Here is a 14,685-nt window from a genome sequence, read left to right as displayed (position 1 = left end):
TAGAGTTTTGCATATTGCTTGTTACTGATGTGCAGTTTAGATATGGGGTCATTAAAACAAACAAACAACCAACCAAGTACCTTACATAGACTTTGGTGTAGCTAGAATGGATCTATATTGTTAAACACTACCTGTGAGAAGGTCACCACTTTTTAAGCTTGACATCTTGCAGATCTGCTGTGTCATCAGCCACTGGCTTTGTGGCGTCTTTGGGCACGCTGACCCACACAGAGCACTGCAGCCAGAGTGCAGGGATTTGGCCTGTTTCAGTCACTGTTTTCTCCCAGGGCTTAGGAGAGGGTGACTGGCAAATAATAGGCACTCAGTAAACTCTTAAATGAACGAAGAACATAATTAATCATTGCCAATCTAGGGACTGGAGGCAGGAGGAGAAGGGGATGACAGAGGATGAGATGGCTGGATGGCATCACTGACTTGATGGATGTGAGTCTGAGTGAACTCTGGGAGTTGGTGATGGACAGGGAGGCCTGGCATGCTGCAATTCATGGGGTCGCAAAGAGTAGGACATGACTGAGCAACTGAACTGAACTGAACTGAATCATAATTAAATTCCTAATCCTTCTGTGGGTTTGATCCCTGGAGGAGGGCATAGCAACCCACTCCAGTATTCTTGCCTGGGAAATCCCATGGACAGAGGAGCCTGACGGGCTACAGTCCATGGGGTCACAGAGTTGGACATGACTGAAGTGACTGAGCATGCACGCATGCAAACTAGAGAGTCAAGAATACGTATACATCTATGAGAATTTCGTGTATTAATTAGGTGATATCTCTCATCAGTGAGGAAATGAAGTAGTCACTAAATGATATTGGGAAATACATTTTTCATCTAGAAAAAATAAAGCTGGAACCCTACCTCCTACTCACAAAAGTTATTTCCAGCTGGGTTTACATCTAAATATATAAACAAAACATAGCAAAAGTGACAGAATATGTTTAAGACTTTGGCAAAGTGCTGAAAATGCTATGCAGAGAAAGTTTGATGAATTTTAATCATATAATTTTAGTTAATTATTAAAATAATTATAAAATATATGATGATTAAAGTTAAAAGAAAAGTCAGAAAATAGGGGAAACAATATATCACACAAATTAAATAGATATTCAGGATATATAAATCATTTTTACAATTAGACAAGAAACTACTTTCATAAAATACAAAGAAACAGTTAAATAAAACATTTCCAATCTCTCCTCTGAAACAACTATACATGGTGGTTAAAAAAAGATGAACATGGCTGCGACCCAAAAGTCTACAAATAATAAATGCTGGAGAGGGTGTGGAGAAAAGGGAACCCTCTTACACTGTTGGTGGGAATGCAAACTAGTACAGCCACTATGGAGAACAGTGTGGAGATTCCTTAAAAAACTGGAAATAGAACTGCCTTATGATCCAGCAATCCCACTGCTGGGCATACACACTGAGGAAACCAGAAGGGAAAGAGACACGTGTACCCCAATGTTCATCGCAGCACTGTTTATAATAGCCAGGACATGGAAGCAACCTAGATGTCCATCAGCAGATGAATGGATAAGAAAGCCGTGGTACATATACATAATGGAGTATTACTCAGCCATTAAAAAGAATACATTTGAGTCAGTTCTAATGAGGTGGGTGAAACTGGAGCCTATTATACAGAGTGAAGTAAGCCAGAAGGAAAAACACCAATACAGTATACTAATGCATATATATGGAATTTAGAAAGATGGTAACGATAACCCTGTATACGAGACAGCAAAAGAGACACTGATGTATAGAACAGGCTTATGGACTCTGTGGGAGAGGGAGAGGGCGGGAAGATTTGGGAGAATGGCATTGAAACATGTGAAATGTCATGTATGAAACGAAAAAAAAAAAAAAGGCAGATCTAATCACTTAATTATTTTGTCATAGAAAGTATAAACCTGCTTTGAGCAAGCCCATTCATTCACTCTAACACTACCCACTGCATATGAATAGTGTAAACAGTGTTACATGACAGCTCTTCAAAATAAATAAATAAATAAATAAATAAATTGTTATTGGAGTATAGTTGTTGTGTTTTAGCTGTATGGCAAAAGGAGTGAGTTATACATATATTTGCTCTTTTAGATTCTGTTTCCATACAGGTCATTACTGAGTGTTGGATAAAGTGCCTTGTACTATACAGTAGGCTTTTTATTAGTTATCTATTTCATATGTAGTTAAACTACTGCATTTTAAAATGATCTACTATTTAAATGCTGACTACTACAGTGCTGGTACTTTAGTACTAGGTCCCAGACCAGAAATATGTATATCTTTCTATAGGAAATGTCTGTATCTGTCCCTTATCAGTCATGATAAAGTTAAAAAGACAAATGTATTGAGGAAAAAATAAAGAGTTAAAAGCATCATTAAAAAAAAAAAAAGATGAACAGTTCTTTATGTTCTGACAAGGCAAGAACTCTGAGGCATTTCTAAGTAACCCAGATAGGGATACAAGTATATTAAATTATTCATATATCAAAAATCCCTATATATTTATATTTCTATAAGGTCTTCCCTTGAATTTCATAGGAAATAGGAAATCCATACATAAGGAAATGCAAATGGCCAGTATGTGGAAAATAAACTCAACTGCACTTGTTTTCTATATTTTTATAAGTGTCTGAATGTATTCACAAACATCCACACACTCTTATGTGCCCACATACAAGCATCACAAAACAGAAGAGAGGGTACATATATGGTGGGAATGCTGGTATTGGTGACTACTCAAAGTGCTCTTGAGAGTTCCTTGGACTGCAAGGAGATCAAGTCAGTCAATCTTAAAGGAAACCAATCCTGAATATTCATTGGAAGGACTGCTGCTGAAGCCAAAGCTCCAATACTTTGGCCATCTGATGTGAAGAGCTGACTCATTAGAAAAGACCCTGAACCTGGGAAAGATTGAAGTCAGGAGGAGAAGGGGATGACAGAAGGTGAGATGGTTGGATGGCATCACTAACCCAATGGACATGAGTTTGAACAAGTTCTGGGAGATGGTGAAGAACTGGGAAAGCCTGGCATGCTGCAGTCCATGGGGTCACAAAGAGTCAGACATGACTGAACTGAACTGAACTGAATGATTTAATTCCCAATTTTCCTATTGTTTGCTAGAATAAATGTATCAAAACAAAACAAAATTTTCATCCTGGAAAATTACCATATTCATTTTTAAATACTTTTAATATGAAATATCAAACCATGTGTTCAAAAATGCCTCTAAAAATGCAAGCCAGGTCTTCCCTTGTAGCTCAGAGGTAAAAAATCTGCTTGCCAATGTAGGAGACACAGTTCCATCCTTGATCCTGAAAGATCTCACAAGTCTCGGACCAACTAAACCCAGGCACCACACTATTGAGCCTGTGCTTCTGGAAACCACAACAACTGAGCCCATGGTACTGCAACTACTGAAGCCTGCATACCCTAAAACCCATGCTCCACAGCGAGAAGCCACCACAGTGAGAAGCCTGCACACCACAGCTAGAGAGTAGGCTCCACGTACTGCAACTTGAGAAAAGCCCGCACAGCAACCAAGACGAAGCTCACCCGAAAGTAAATAAACACATAAAATTAGGTAGATATATTCCTAAGTATTTTATTCTTTTCATTGCAATGGTGAATGGAATTGTTTCCTTAATTTCTCTTTCTATTTTCTCATTATTAGTGTATAGGAATGTAAGGGATTTCTGTGTGTTGAGTTTATATCCTGCAACTTTACTATATTCATTGATTAGCTCTAGTAATTTTCTGGTGGAGTCTTTAGGGTTTTCTATGTAAAGGATCATGTCTTCTGCAAACAGTGAGAGTTTTATTTCTTCTTTTCCAACCTGGATTCCTTTTATTTCTTATTCTGCTCCGATTGCTGTGGCCAAAACTTCGAAAACTATGAGAGTGTATACCCTTGCCTTGTTCCAGACTTTAGGGGAAATGCTTTCAATTTTTCACCATTGAGGATAAAGTTTGCTGTGGGTTTGTCATAATAGCTTTTATTATGTTGAGGTATGTTCCTTCTATTCCTGTTTTCTGGAGAGTTTTTAATCCAAAATGGATGTTGAATTTTGTCAAAGGCTTTTTCTGCATCTATTGAGAGAATCATATGGTTTTTATCTTTCAATTTGTTAATGTGGTGTATTATATTGATTGATTTGTGGATATTGAAGAATCCTTGCAGTCCTGGGATAAAGCCCACTTGGTCATGATATATGATCTTTTTAATATGTTGTTGGATTCTGTTTGCCAGAATTTTTTTTAAAAACACAGGCCTAATTCACTATTAAGCATCCTAAGAGTTACTGCTTTTTCTGACCATATAAAGTTGCCAATGGTTGGCTGATCTCAGCCTTTTTCTCTCTTTTTTTTAAAAAATAATTTTTGCCATGTGTATTATTAATTACTGGGGACAAATTTATACCAGTTCACAATTCTTTACATGTTGAAATCAATTCCTTAAATATTGGGAACTGATTCTTCTTTGAGTTGCATTCTTGTATAATGTTTCATGTTTTCTAGAAGTATTTGTATATGCTTTTAAAGGACTGACTGCTGCACTTCAGTCCTTTAAAATAATGGTAATGTATTTTTTCCATATATAAAGGGTCACTCAAGAGAGTAGGAAGAAAAAGTTATTTGGGTCCATGGGTTTTCTCCCTAATGGCTGCTTCTAGTTGGCATTTGTAAAATTTACCAAAGTAGAAGACATAAAACTTACACTTCATGATAAAATGTGTCAAGGTTCTGTTGGTTATTTAGACAGCCAGCATCCCTCCAACATGTAAGGCCGAAGTGGATAGGACCACCTTCTCCCTGTCTGTTTGATATTTACAAATAGTAGATTCCTGGAATTGTGAAGCTGGGTAAACTCACTTCAGAGCTTCTATTATTAACAGTGGGGAATAAAATGTAACAGTCCGGGAACTGAATAAAGAATGTTATTTGTACCACAAATAACATAGAGTCACAAACTGAATAATAAATTGGTTTTTGAAGTTGACCACTTTAGTAAATATTCTTATAAGGCTACAAGAAAAACCATGAGTACTTATGAGTATGTATGGTAGATGAGTCTTACTAATATCCTGAAGTTTTCACACTTCCTTGCGTCTGTGGTAGTGCTCGCCTCCACTGATTGTGGCTTTGGACAGGTAGTTATTGACCCAAACAGAGCTCTGAAAAAGCACTTGGGTATTTCACTTTCTTTCTTGGACCCCTGCACAACCTCAAGAACACGTGTGGATTAAACTTCAGAGGATGAGACCTGAGCTGTCCCGCTGAAGACATGTTGCATCATCCAGTACTCAGCCAACTCAGAAGTTGACATCAGACACATGAGTGAGCCTGGACAAGATCAGCAGACCTACTAAGATGAGCACTACATCCATGCAAAGTAACAAGTGATTATTGTTTTAAACCACTAAGATTTGGAGTGATTTGTTAACCAGGAATTTGTGATATTACATGTGATCAGATTATAGCAATGAACTAGAAAGCTATGAGTTAAATTAAAAAAGCTGATAGTGAAGATTATATGTCTTTGAGTTTCTTCGTTTATTTATATGTGAAGAGAAGTGGAAAGTGTCAGTCACTCAATTGTGTCCAACTCTGCAACAAATAGTCCAACTCACATCAGCTTTCCAGCCTGAGATGTGACATGTGATAAGACTTCAAAGCAAGGAGATTTCATCATAGACATTTTTACTGACAGCAGTGAGAAATGTTGTCATGTATATTAATTTAGGCAGTTTTCTGAAAATCTTTGTTGCTGTCTTGGAAGAAAGTGAAAGTTTTAGTCCCCCAGTCATGTCTGATTCTTTGCTCTTCTGTCCATGGGAGCCCTCCAGGCTCCTCTGTCCATGGAATTCTTCTGGCAAGAATACTGGAGTGGGTTGTCATTCCCTTCTCCAGGGGATCTTCCTGACCCAGGGATTGAATCTGGGTCCCCTGAATTGCAGGCAGATTCTTTATCAACCGAGCCACTAGGAAGCCCTAGTTACTCTCTTGGGCTAATATTATTCACAGAGAACACAATTGCCACACAGAATCCTTTTTATTTTTAATTTTGAAAAATAATATAAAAATAGAAGGATAAGAAAAATTTTTATATCATTCACCCCACATTTAAGCATGATTATATTTTATATTAATAATAATGTGTTTAAAGAAATAATAAAAACAGGCCTAAAAATAAAATAATAAAATTTTTATTGGTTTCTCCTGGAATCACTTTCTTCTCTCCTTTCCAAGGTGATGGTTATCATGAATTTGGTGTATATTTGGTCATTTTTCAAATAATAATAATAAAGAATTACTATTATATATTTGTATTTATCTCAATATTTTTGATGTTTTAACATATAATTTCAAAGCATAACTATAACATTTGGCTATTGATGGACATTTGGGGTGTTTTCTATTTTCATTATTGCAGAAAAGCCCAAAATATGTACCTTTGTTCATATCTTCTTGAGAATATACCTAGAAATGGCAATCTGTTCCCTAGCTATGCATCTTTTAATTTTTATAAAATGGTGCTAAATTGATTTCCACAGCAGTTGTGATAACTTACACTTTTACCAACAGAGCATATGAATTCTCATTTTCACATACTCAGGCCATACTTGATTTTATCAAACTTGTAAAGATTGTGTCAATCAAATAGGTGTATACTTATTCTTTAAGTTTCATTTATTTCCCTGAATGTTAGCAAAAATAACCAGTTTCATTTGTTTACTATCAACGCAGGTTTCTGTTCTGTGAAGTACCTGATCATTTCATTTGCCCATTTTGAGTGATTATTTTTATGTTAATTGATATAATTTTCATATGTACTATGCTTTCTGAATACTGTACTAAATCTTTGACTGTTATGTGTGTTATAATGTCTTATCTCACTCTGACTCATGTCTGTTTGTTCATGGTATCTGTATTAGTTATCTATTACTATAAAACAAATGACCACAAACTTAGGTTAAAACTACACATGTGTTTTATCTTACAGTTTTTGTGGGTCAGCAATCTAGATGTGCCTTAATGCAGAACTTCTGACAAAGCTACAATCAAGACGTCACACAGGGTCAGGGTCTTATTTGAAGGACCAGCCGAAGAAGACTCCCCCCAGATATGATTTTTGGCAATATGCAGTTCCCTTTGGGCTAGACTAAGGGACTAACTTCTTTTCTGGCTGTTGAAAAGGCAACATGGCAACTTGTTTCATCAAAGCAATCAAGGGAGAGAAGGTACCGGCAAGACATTTGTCAGAACATTTAGTAATCTAATCATGGAAATGAGTTGCCTGTATCTTGGGGGTTACTGTTGGTTAGAAGCAAGCTACTTCAGGGGATTACCCAAAGTCATTAATACCAAGGTAAATGAATATTTGGGGACCCTGCTAGAGATTACCTACTTCAATATCTTATTTGTACAGAAGCTTTTAATTATGATGTAATTCAACCTGTCAATCTATTACTTTCAATAATGACTTGTTTACGATTTAAATTTTCCTTTAAGTCTATATTAAAAAATCATTCTATATTCTGAGGTAGAAAAGATAATACTGTTATAGGTTCACTTTTTTTCAAAGTTAGTCTTTACCCACTTAGCATATTTTATGATACGAATTTTGGATTACATTTTCCATATAGGAAACCAAATATGCTAATTCATCTGCCACTCAGAATTTCAAATCCTTATTTTTTCTCATATCAATGTCCCATGCATGATTTTGTTTCCTTTTGTTTTATTCAGTTTATTTATTTATTGAAGTACCACTACTACACTTTAAAAAAAAAATATCTTAGTTATGGTATCTTTATCATGCATCTTGATAATTGGTAGGAAAGTAATCTTTCTTCTACCTTTTCAAAATGATCTTAGTTATTCCATTACTTTTCCTCTTCTATACATCTTAAAATAAGTTTGTCAAATTATTTGATAAATTGTGTTTACTGTTTATTGGAATTGACTATATTCTCTGTTATGGCTAGACACAAAAAGAATGGAAATCTTTTTATATTGGATTATTTCATCCAGGATATATTTCACCATTTCATAAGGTCTTTCTTTTGTTTTTTTAATTTTTTAAAACAAATTTTCTCCAAAAAGGGCTTATACAGCTTTCGTTTCAGATTATTTATTCAAATTTATTTAGACATCTAGTAATTTTTATTACCATTTTGAGTTACCTTTTACATAGATTTTATATATATATATTTATACACACACACACATATATACATATACATATACATATATATATATATATATATATATAAAGTCCAAATCTTCTGTTTGAGTAAATCTGGGTTTTCACAATATTGGTTTATAAAAATGGAAAAAGGACATTGCCTGTATAAGGTAACTGCTCTCTTCAGTTTGACCCAGTTTTCTGGTGTGGGAAGACTGAGTCAGCATAATTTCTTTTATTCACTAGACAGAAACAGATAAGAATTATTCCATGAAAATGTAAGTACAAGGATTCTCATTTTAATTTATTGTTTAAAATTAAATTAGAATGTGTGTCAGGCCCTCTCTACTGAAGCTATAGAATCAAATCCTTGTGGCTTCATGAACATTACAGAGCTATGGAGCTCAAACTTCCTCTCCTGTATGGGTAGGAATAATGGGACCTTAAACTCTAATTTGATTCTTGCTGGTGTTTGTTCTTAGTGGAAAATGCACCAATCCACTGTGCTGGGATTTTCTTGGTCATGCAAAGGCTTATACAATATTCTTCCCATGTTCAGACTGATGCTAAGATCTCTTAAGTTGGTCTCCAAGGATTCAACCTGCAGCATGTACCCACCTCTTGGGACTTTCCAGGTGGCTCAGTGGTAAAAAATCCATCTGCCAATGCAGGAGATGCAGGTTTGATCCCTGCATGCACACACACACACACACACACACTCATAAATTGAGTTTTGCTGGGTCTTCTGTCACAATTTTATTTTTCCCTATTATTGCTAATGATAAGTAATTTAAACCATTTTATAAAGAGGACCTAAAATAGTCAAAATTAGATGAAATTTTAGAGGTAATAGTCCACAGTCCCAAGAAAACAGATGCTTGTGGAAGGTGCTTTTTCTTCTACCCAGAGATAACTATTCTCTGTCCTTTTCTATTTGGAAAACTTTTATGAAATATTTGGGGATCAGTGGCATCAGTGATCTCATGTTCCTGTTTTAAATCTCAAACTAACATAAGACAAAATTTTGGATACCCTTTTTCCAGATGAGGAAACTGAGGCTTTAGAATTGGTAACAAACTAGCATCCTAGGTTGAAATAACAAAATTAGAATGTCTTCTTGACTTTGAAGTCCATGCTTATAAGCATTGTATGGTTATAATGTTTCTTTTGCTCATATACTCTGAATTATAAAGCATAAAAATATTTAAAATGACAATGTATTATTTTTTGTATTAAGACCTTGATTATTTAGAATTGGATTAATCACACACCCTGGTATGTGACATTCTCATGTACAGCTTACCTTTGTGGCTATATTATTTACTTAATAATAAATCAGCCAACTACCAAAAAAAGAGGGATTTCCCTGTTGGCTCAGATGGTAAAGAATCTGCTTGAAACACAGGAGACCTGGGTCCAATCTCTGGTCCAGAAGATCCCCTGGAGAAGGAAATGACAACCCACTCCAGTATTCATGCCTGGAGAATTCCACGGACAGAGGAGTCTGGGGGGTTACAGTCCACAAGGTCACCAAGAGTCGGACACACGTCAAAACCAAAGCTAAACTTAAAAAAAAAAATTGCTTATTTGTTTATGATTCCATTGGGCCTTTGTTGCTGTGCACGGGGCTTCTCTAGTTTTGCTGAGCAGGGACTACTCTAGTTGCAGTGCTCAGGGTTCTCACTGTTGTGGCTTCTCTTGCAGAGTGCGGGTTCTGGGGCACACAGGCTTCAGGAGTTGTTGCCCATGGGCTAAGGATTTGCAGCTCGTGGGCTCTAGAGCATGACCTCAGTAGTTGTGGCACACAGGCTTATTTGCCCTGCAGTATGTGGAATCTTCTCAGACCAGGGATCAAACTCATCTCCTCTGCACTGGCAGATAGATTCTTAACCACTGGACCACCAAGGAAGTCCAAAAGCTAAACTTTTGATCATGCTGCTGCTGCTAAGGTGCTTCAGTCCTGTCTGACTGTGTGCGACCCCATAGACGGCAGCCCACCGCTCCCCCGTCCCTGGGATTCTCCAGTCAAGAACACTGGAGTGGGTTGTCATTGCCTTCTCCAATGCATGAAAATGAAAAGTGAAAGTGAAGTCGCTCAGTCGTGTTCTACTCAGCGACCCCATGGACTGCAGCCTACCAGGCTCCTCCATCCATGGGATTTTCCAGGCAAGAACACTGGATTGGGTTGCCATTGCCTTCTCCGAAACTTATGATCATAACCTTTCTAAATAGGATCCCTTCCCTTTCCACCTTTATCTCTCATTGCTGTAGATAACTATTATCCCGAATCCTATGTTCATAATTTCCTTTGATTTCCTCTCCCTGACCCAATATTTAAAACATAGTTACTGATGGTTTTAAAACTCTCAACCTTTTTCAAACATTCAAGACTTTAATCCATCAGGAGTTCATTTTTTAATATGATATGAAATAGAAATTCAACTTCATTATTTTCCAAATAACCAACCACTTTACCTGTGTTCTATTATTGAACGATCCATCCATTTTTGACCTGTTATAGACCAAAGTTCATTGCTTACTAAGGCCTCTTTCTGCATTTTTGTTAAGTTTCATCATTTAATATTTCTCTTCCTGTGTCATTACCTCCTTGTTTTAAATTTCATAGCTTAAAAATATATGTGGATTCCTGGTAGGGCAAGCTGGCTCTTTCTGCTTCAGAAGGAATTTTCAAACAAGTCCTGAGTATTCCCAGCCTATTATACTTCCTTGTAAATTGAAGCTTTATCTTTTCTGTTTCCAGGAAAAGCTCTGTCAAGATCTTAACTGGAATTTCATTAACTCTATAGGTAATTGGGGTGGGGGGCGGATTAGAATATTTATAACAACAATTTAATCATAAAAATCTCTCCATTTATTTATAATTTCTTTGGTTTCAGTTCAGTTCAGTCGCTCAGTCATGTCCGACTCTCTGCGACCCCATGAACTGCAGCACACCAGGCCTCCCTGTCCATCACCAACTCCCGGAGTCCACCCAAATTCACGTCCATCAAGTCAGTGATGTCATCCAGCCTTCTCATCCTCTGTCGTCCCCTTCTCCTCCTGCCCTCAATCCCTCCCAGCATCAGTCTTTTCCAATGAGTCAACTCTTTGGTATTGGAGTTTTAGCTTTAGCTTCAGTCCTTCCAAAGAACACCCAGGACTGATCTCCTTTAGTATGGACTGGTTGGATCTCCTTGCAGTCCAAGGGACTCTCAAGAGTCTTCTCCAATACCACGGGTTTATCTCGATGCAATTTTATAATTTTCTCTGTTGTGGTCATGAATATTCTCAGTTTGATTTATTCCTAGGTCCTTGGTATTCTCTGATATTATTGTACATGGTATCATTTTCTTTAATTATGTTTCCTAGGTATTTAAGGGCTTCTCTTATAGCTCAGACAGTAAAGAATCAGCCTGCAATGCGGGAGACCTGAAATTGAACTAGGGTCTGTTACATTGCAGGTTGATTTTTTACCAGCTGAGCTGCAACTCTATTACATCTAATAATATGTTTGTGAATTTTTTGTGGTTTCTGTGACCCATGCAAATAGTGAAACAAACATCCCATGTAAATAGTGAAAAATGCAATTCTTAACTTTTCAAATCCTTATGTGTCTCATTTCTTTTTCTTCTCAACTGCACTAGACAAGACCTCCAATATAATATGTAAAAGTAATGATACCAGAGATCATTATAATTAATTTTAAGAGGGTATTTTAAATGTTACTTCATGTAGAATGATGTTTAATCTAGTTTTAGATTTTGTTTTTTAATTTTTGGCAGAACTTAAAATTGTCTTCTACTCCAGTTTTAGTGAATTGTTTTCTTTAAAAATCATGAATAGGCACATATTTTGTAAGTGCTTATTTTCTACAACTTTGAAACTTATTATGTATTTTTTCTCTTAATGTGACATAGTGACAAAGGCACTGAGTCAAGTGTCATTACCTAATTCGTTTCCATCCCAGGGCTCAGTTTTTGGCCCTCTGTCATTTGTTGATACCATAGGCAATTTGAGACATACTCCTGAGTAGAGATACAAGGATCTTTGTGACTAGTCTTCCTGTCACTAGGGGGAAGAAAGTTACCCGGAGAGAAGACCTACATAATTGTTCCTACTTTAAATGATTTAAATATGCTTCTTTCTTTGACATGGGTGTAGCTCCTGCTAGACAAAGTTACCTGAACTTATGAAAATTTTGATATAGCTTTATCAGTAGATTTGGCACAATTTTACTACTTTCTGTTGCTTTACACAAGAACTACATAATATCACTAAAAGATTAAAAATGCATTCATGACTTGTTTCTTCCCAGTTACTTATATTTCAAAGACATAGCCAAGTATACAGAAAAAGAATGGTAACTAAATAAAAATATGAGCTATGGTCCCTTTTGATGACTATTTAGATGTCATCACAGTTAATTCATTAACAGAGAAACTGCCATATGATCAGGTGAGATTTTTCTTTCAAGATTGACCTAAGTAATGAAAGGTTGAAAAAGAACTGAGCAGAGTTTCTGGAATGAGATTCCCTTCAGTTGTTTGTGTTTCCCACAAAATATACATGATTGGCTCCAGAACAAAGACACAGCAAAGGAAGTAAAAATACTTATATTTCCAAAGTCTAATAACAATGTCTGTTTTGAATTTTTATTCTTTTGGTAAATTGGAGAATAGTACATAAATTATGAATATTCTTTTTTTTTTTTTTTTTTTTTTTTTTTTAGAAAGATGGTAACAATAACCCTGTGTACGAGACAGCAAAAGAGACACTGATGTATAGAACAGTCTTATGGACTCTGTGGGAGAGGGAGAGGGTGGGAAGATTTGGGAGAATGACATTGTAACATGTAAAATATCATGTAAGAAACGAGTTGCCAGTCCAGGTTCGATGCACGATACTGGATGCTTGGGGCTAGTGCACTGGGATGACCCAGAGGGAGGGTATGGGGAGGGAGGAGGGAGGAGGGGTCAGGATGGGGAACACATGTATACCTGTGGTGGATTCATTTTGATATTTGGCAAAACTAATACAATTATGTAAAGTTTAAAAATAAAATAAAATTAAAAAAAAAAAAAATTATGAATATTCTAATGAATTTAACACTAGTTTCTTCTCTGTTCAAAAATGTTGCAGCTGCTTATGAGGGCAGAGCTTCAAGTTCTCAATCTCCAGTTTTTCAAATAAACAGACCTTAGGTCACATTTGTCCTGGGTCCTATTTCTCCTTAGCCATCCCATAATGGTAAAGGGTAGTTTCTAGATCCAGATTTATCAGTTTTAAGATTTTAGGAGAGCTTCTTAATTTCATTTTCTGTAAAAACTGGACCTCTGACAGACTCAGCTTACTTCTAAAGGTAATTTGTTTAATTAGGTTATGCTATATAAGAGTCACTAATATTTACAAATTGTTTCTTTACAATTTGATTTGAGGCAGGCATTACATTTTACAGCTAAGGAGGAAATCAATCCAGTTTTTGACAGGAATATGTTCCAGGGAAAAGAATGAAGTCATCACACTTTTTATAGATCATCCTTCTCCTCCTTCCTTTTTTTGAGGGCAGAAGTCACATTTTACTTTTTTATCATGTTGGTCATTTGAACAAGTGATTTGTTTGCCAGCACTTGGTCTGTTCACTGTATACTACTTGTGTGTGTGCTAATGTCAAGGGAGCTGCAAAGTGCAGGTAATAAAAGTGACTTGAAATGAATATGAGCTTTACTAGGTAAGTAAATATAATTTGGGAATATAATTTGATAAAAGTCCATTTTCTACCTGTTGTGTAATCTATAACGCTTAGGTTATAACTAAGTAAGACCACTGAATATGCCTTCTCAGGTCAGCCCCTGTAATAGCTTCTGTCTTTAATTCTACTTCCTTTCTTCTAACATGAGATAAGAGAATTATCAGCATTTCACCAAAAACATATAAACCTAATAATGTTACTAAGTGGAATCTGATATCATTCTTATAAAATGAAATTTGTGATTATCTGGAAATCCACTGGAAAAGATAAAGACTATAAAACAAATCATACACATGGGAAATGGCCTTCCCTTCATGTTAATGGCTCACTTACCACCAAATATTATCACCAATAGTATTATCCTTCTGTCACATGTTCCACCTTAAGCTTGTAATGTCTGGACCAAAAAAAAAAAAAAAGGAATACAATGTGAATTGTATGTTTTTTTTTCAGATTACATCTTTTTACATTTTTAGTAGGCTTCAATTTTAAGATAATGAGATAAAATGAAATATCCTTGACCCACAAAATATAATATTATTCTAAATTTATTGGTGAAGATAGAGCAGAGCACTTAGCATCTTAAGAGAGAAAGTTAATAAAAGTGAGGGTTCAGGATGGGGAACGCGGGTATACCTGTGGTGGATTCATTTCGATATTTGGCAAAACTAATACAATATTGTAAAGTTTAAAAATAAAATAAAATTTAAAAAAATGATTGCATTTCAG

The 14,685-nt window shown here is 35.9% G+C and overlaps 2 long non-coding RNA genes across 2 annotated transcripts in view; both read left to right on the top strand.

Moving 5' to 3' along the window:
* The window catches only part of LOC112449369 (uncharacterized), a 46,121-nt gene extending 38,623 nt beyond the window's left edge, over positions 1–7,498 (top strand). The window contains exon 3 of the long non-coding RNA XR_003037946.2: positions 7,023–7,498. This is a non-coding gene — a long non-coding RNA (uncharacterized lncRNA). The remainder of the gene's footprint in view (positions 1–7,022) is intronic.
* A 1,590-nt stretch (positions 7,499–9,088) lies between these two features.
* LOC132346868 (uncharacterized) lies at positions 9,089–14,384 on the top strand. Its single transcript, XR_009496827.1, has 2 exons — positions 9,089–11,014; positions 11,105–14,384. It is a non-coding gene; the product is annotated as an uncharacterized lncRNA (long non-coding RNA).
* Positions 14,385–14,685: the final 301 nt, after the last annotated feature.

Source organism: Bos taurus, chromosome 13 (assembly GCF_002263795.3).
Source record: "Bos taurus isolate L1 Dominette 01449 registration number 42190680 breed Hereford chromosome 13, ARS-UCD2.0, whole genome shotgun sequence".
NCBI lineage: Eukaryota > Metazoa > Chordata > Mammalia > Artiodactyla > Bovidae > Bos > Bos taurus.
This window is presented reverse-complemented; position numbering and strand designations above follow the sequence as displayed.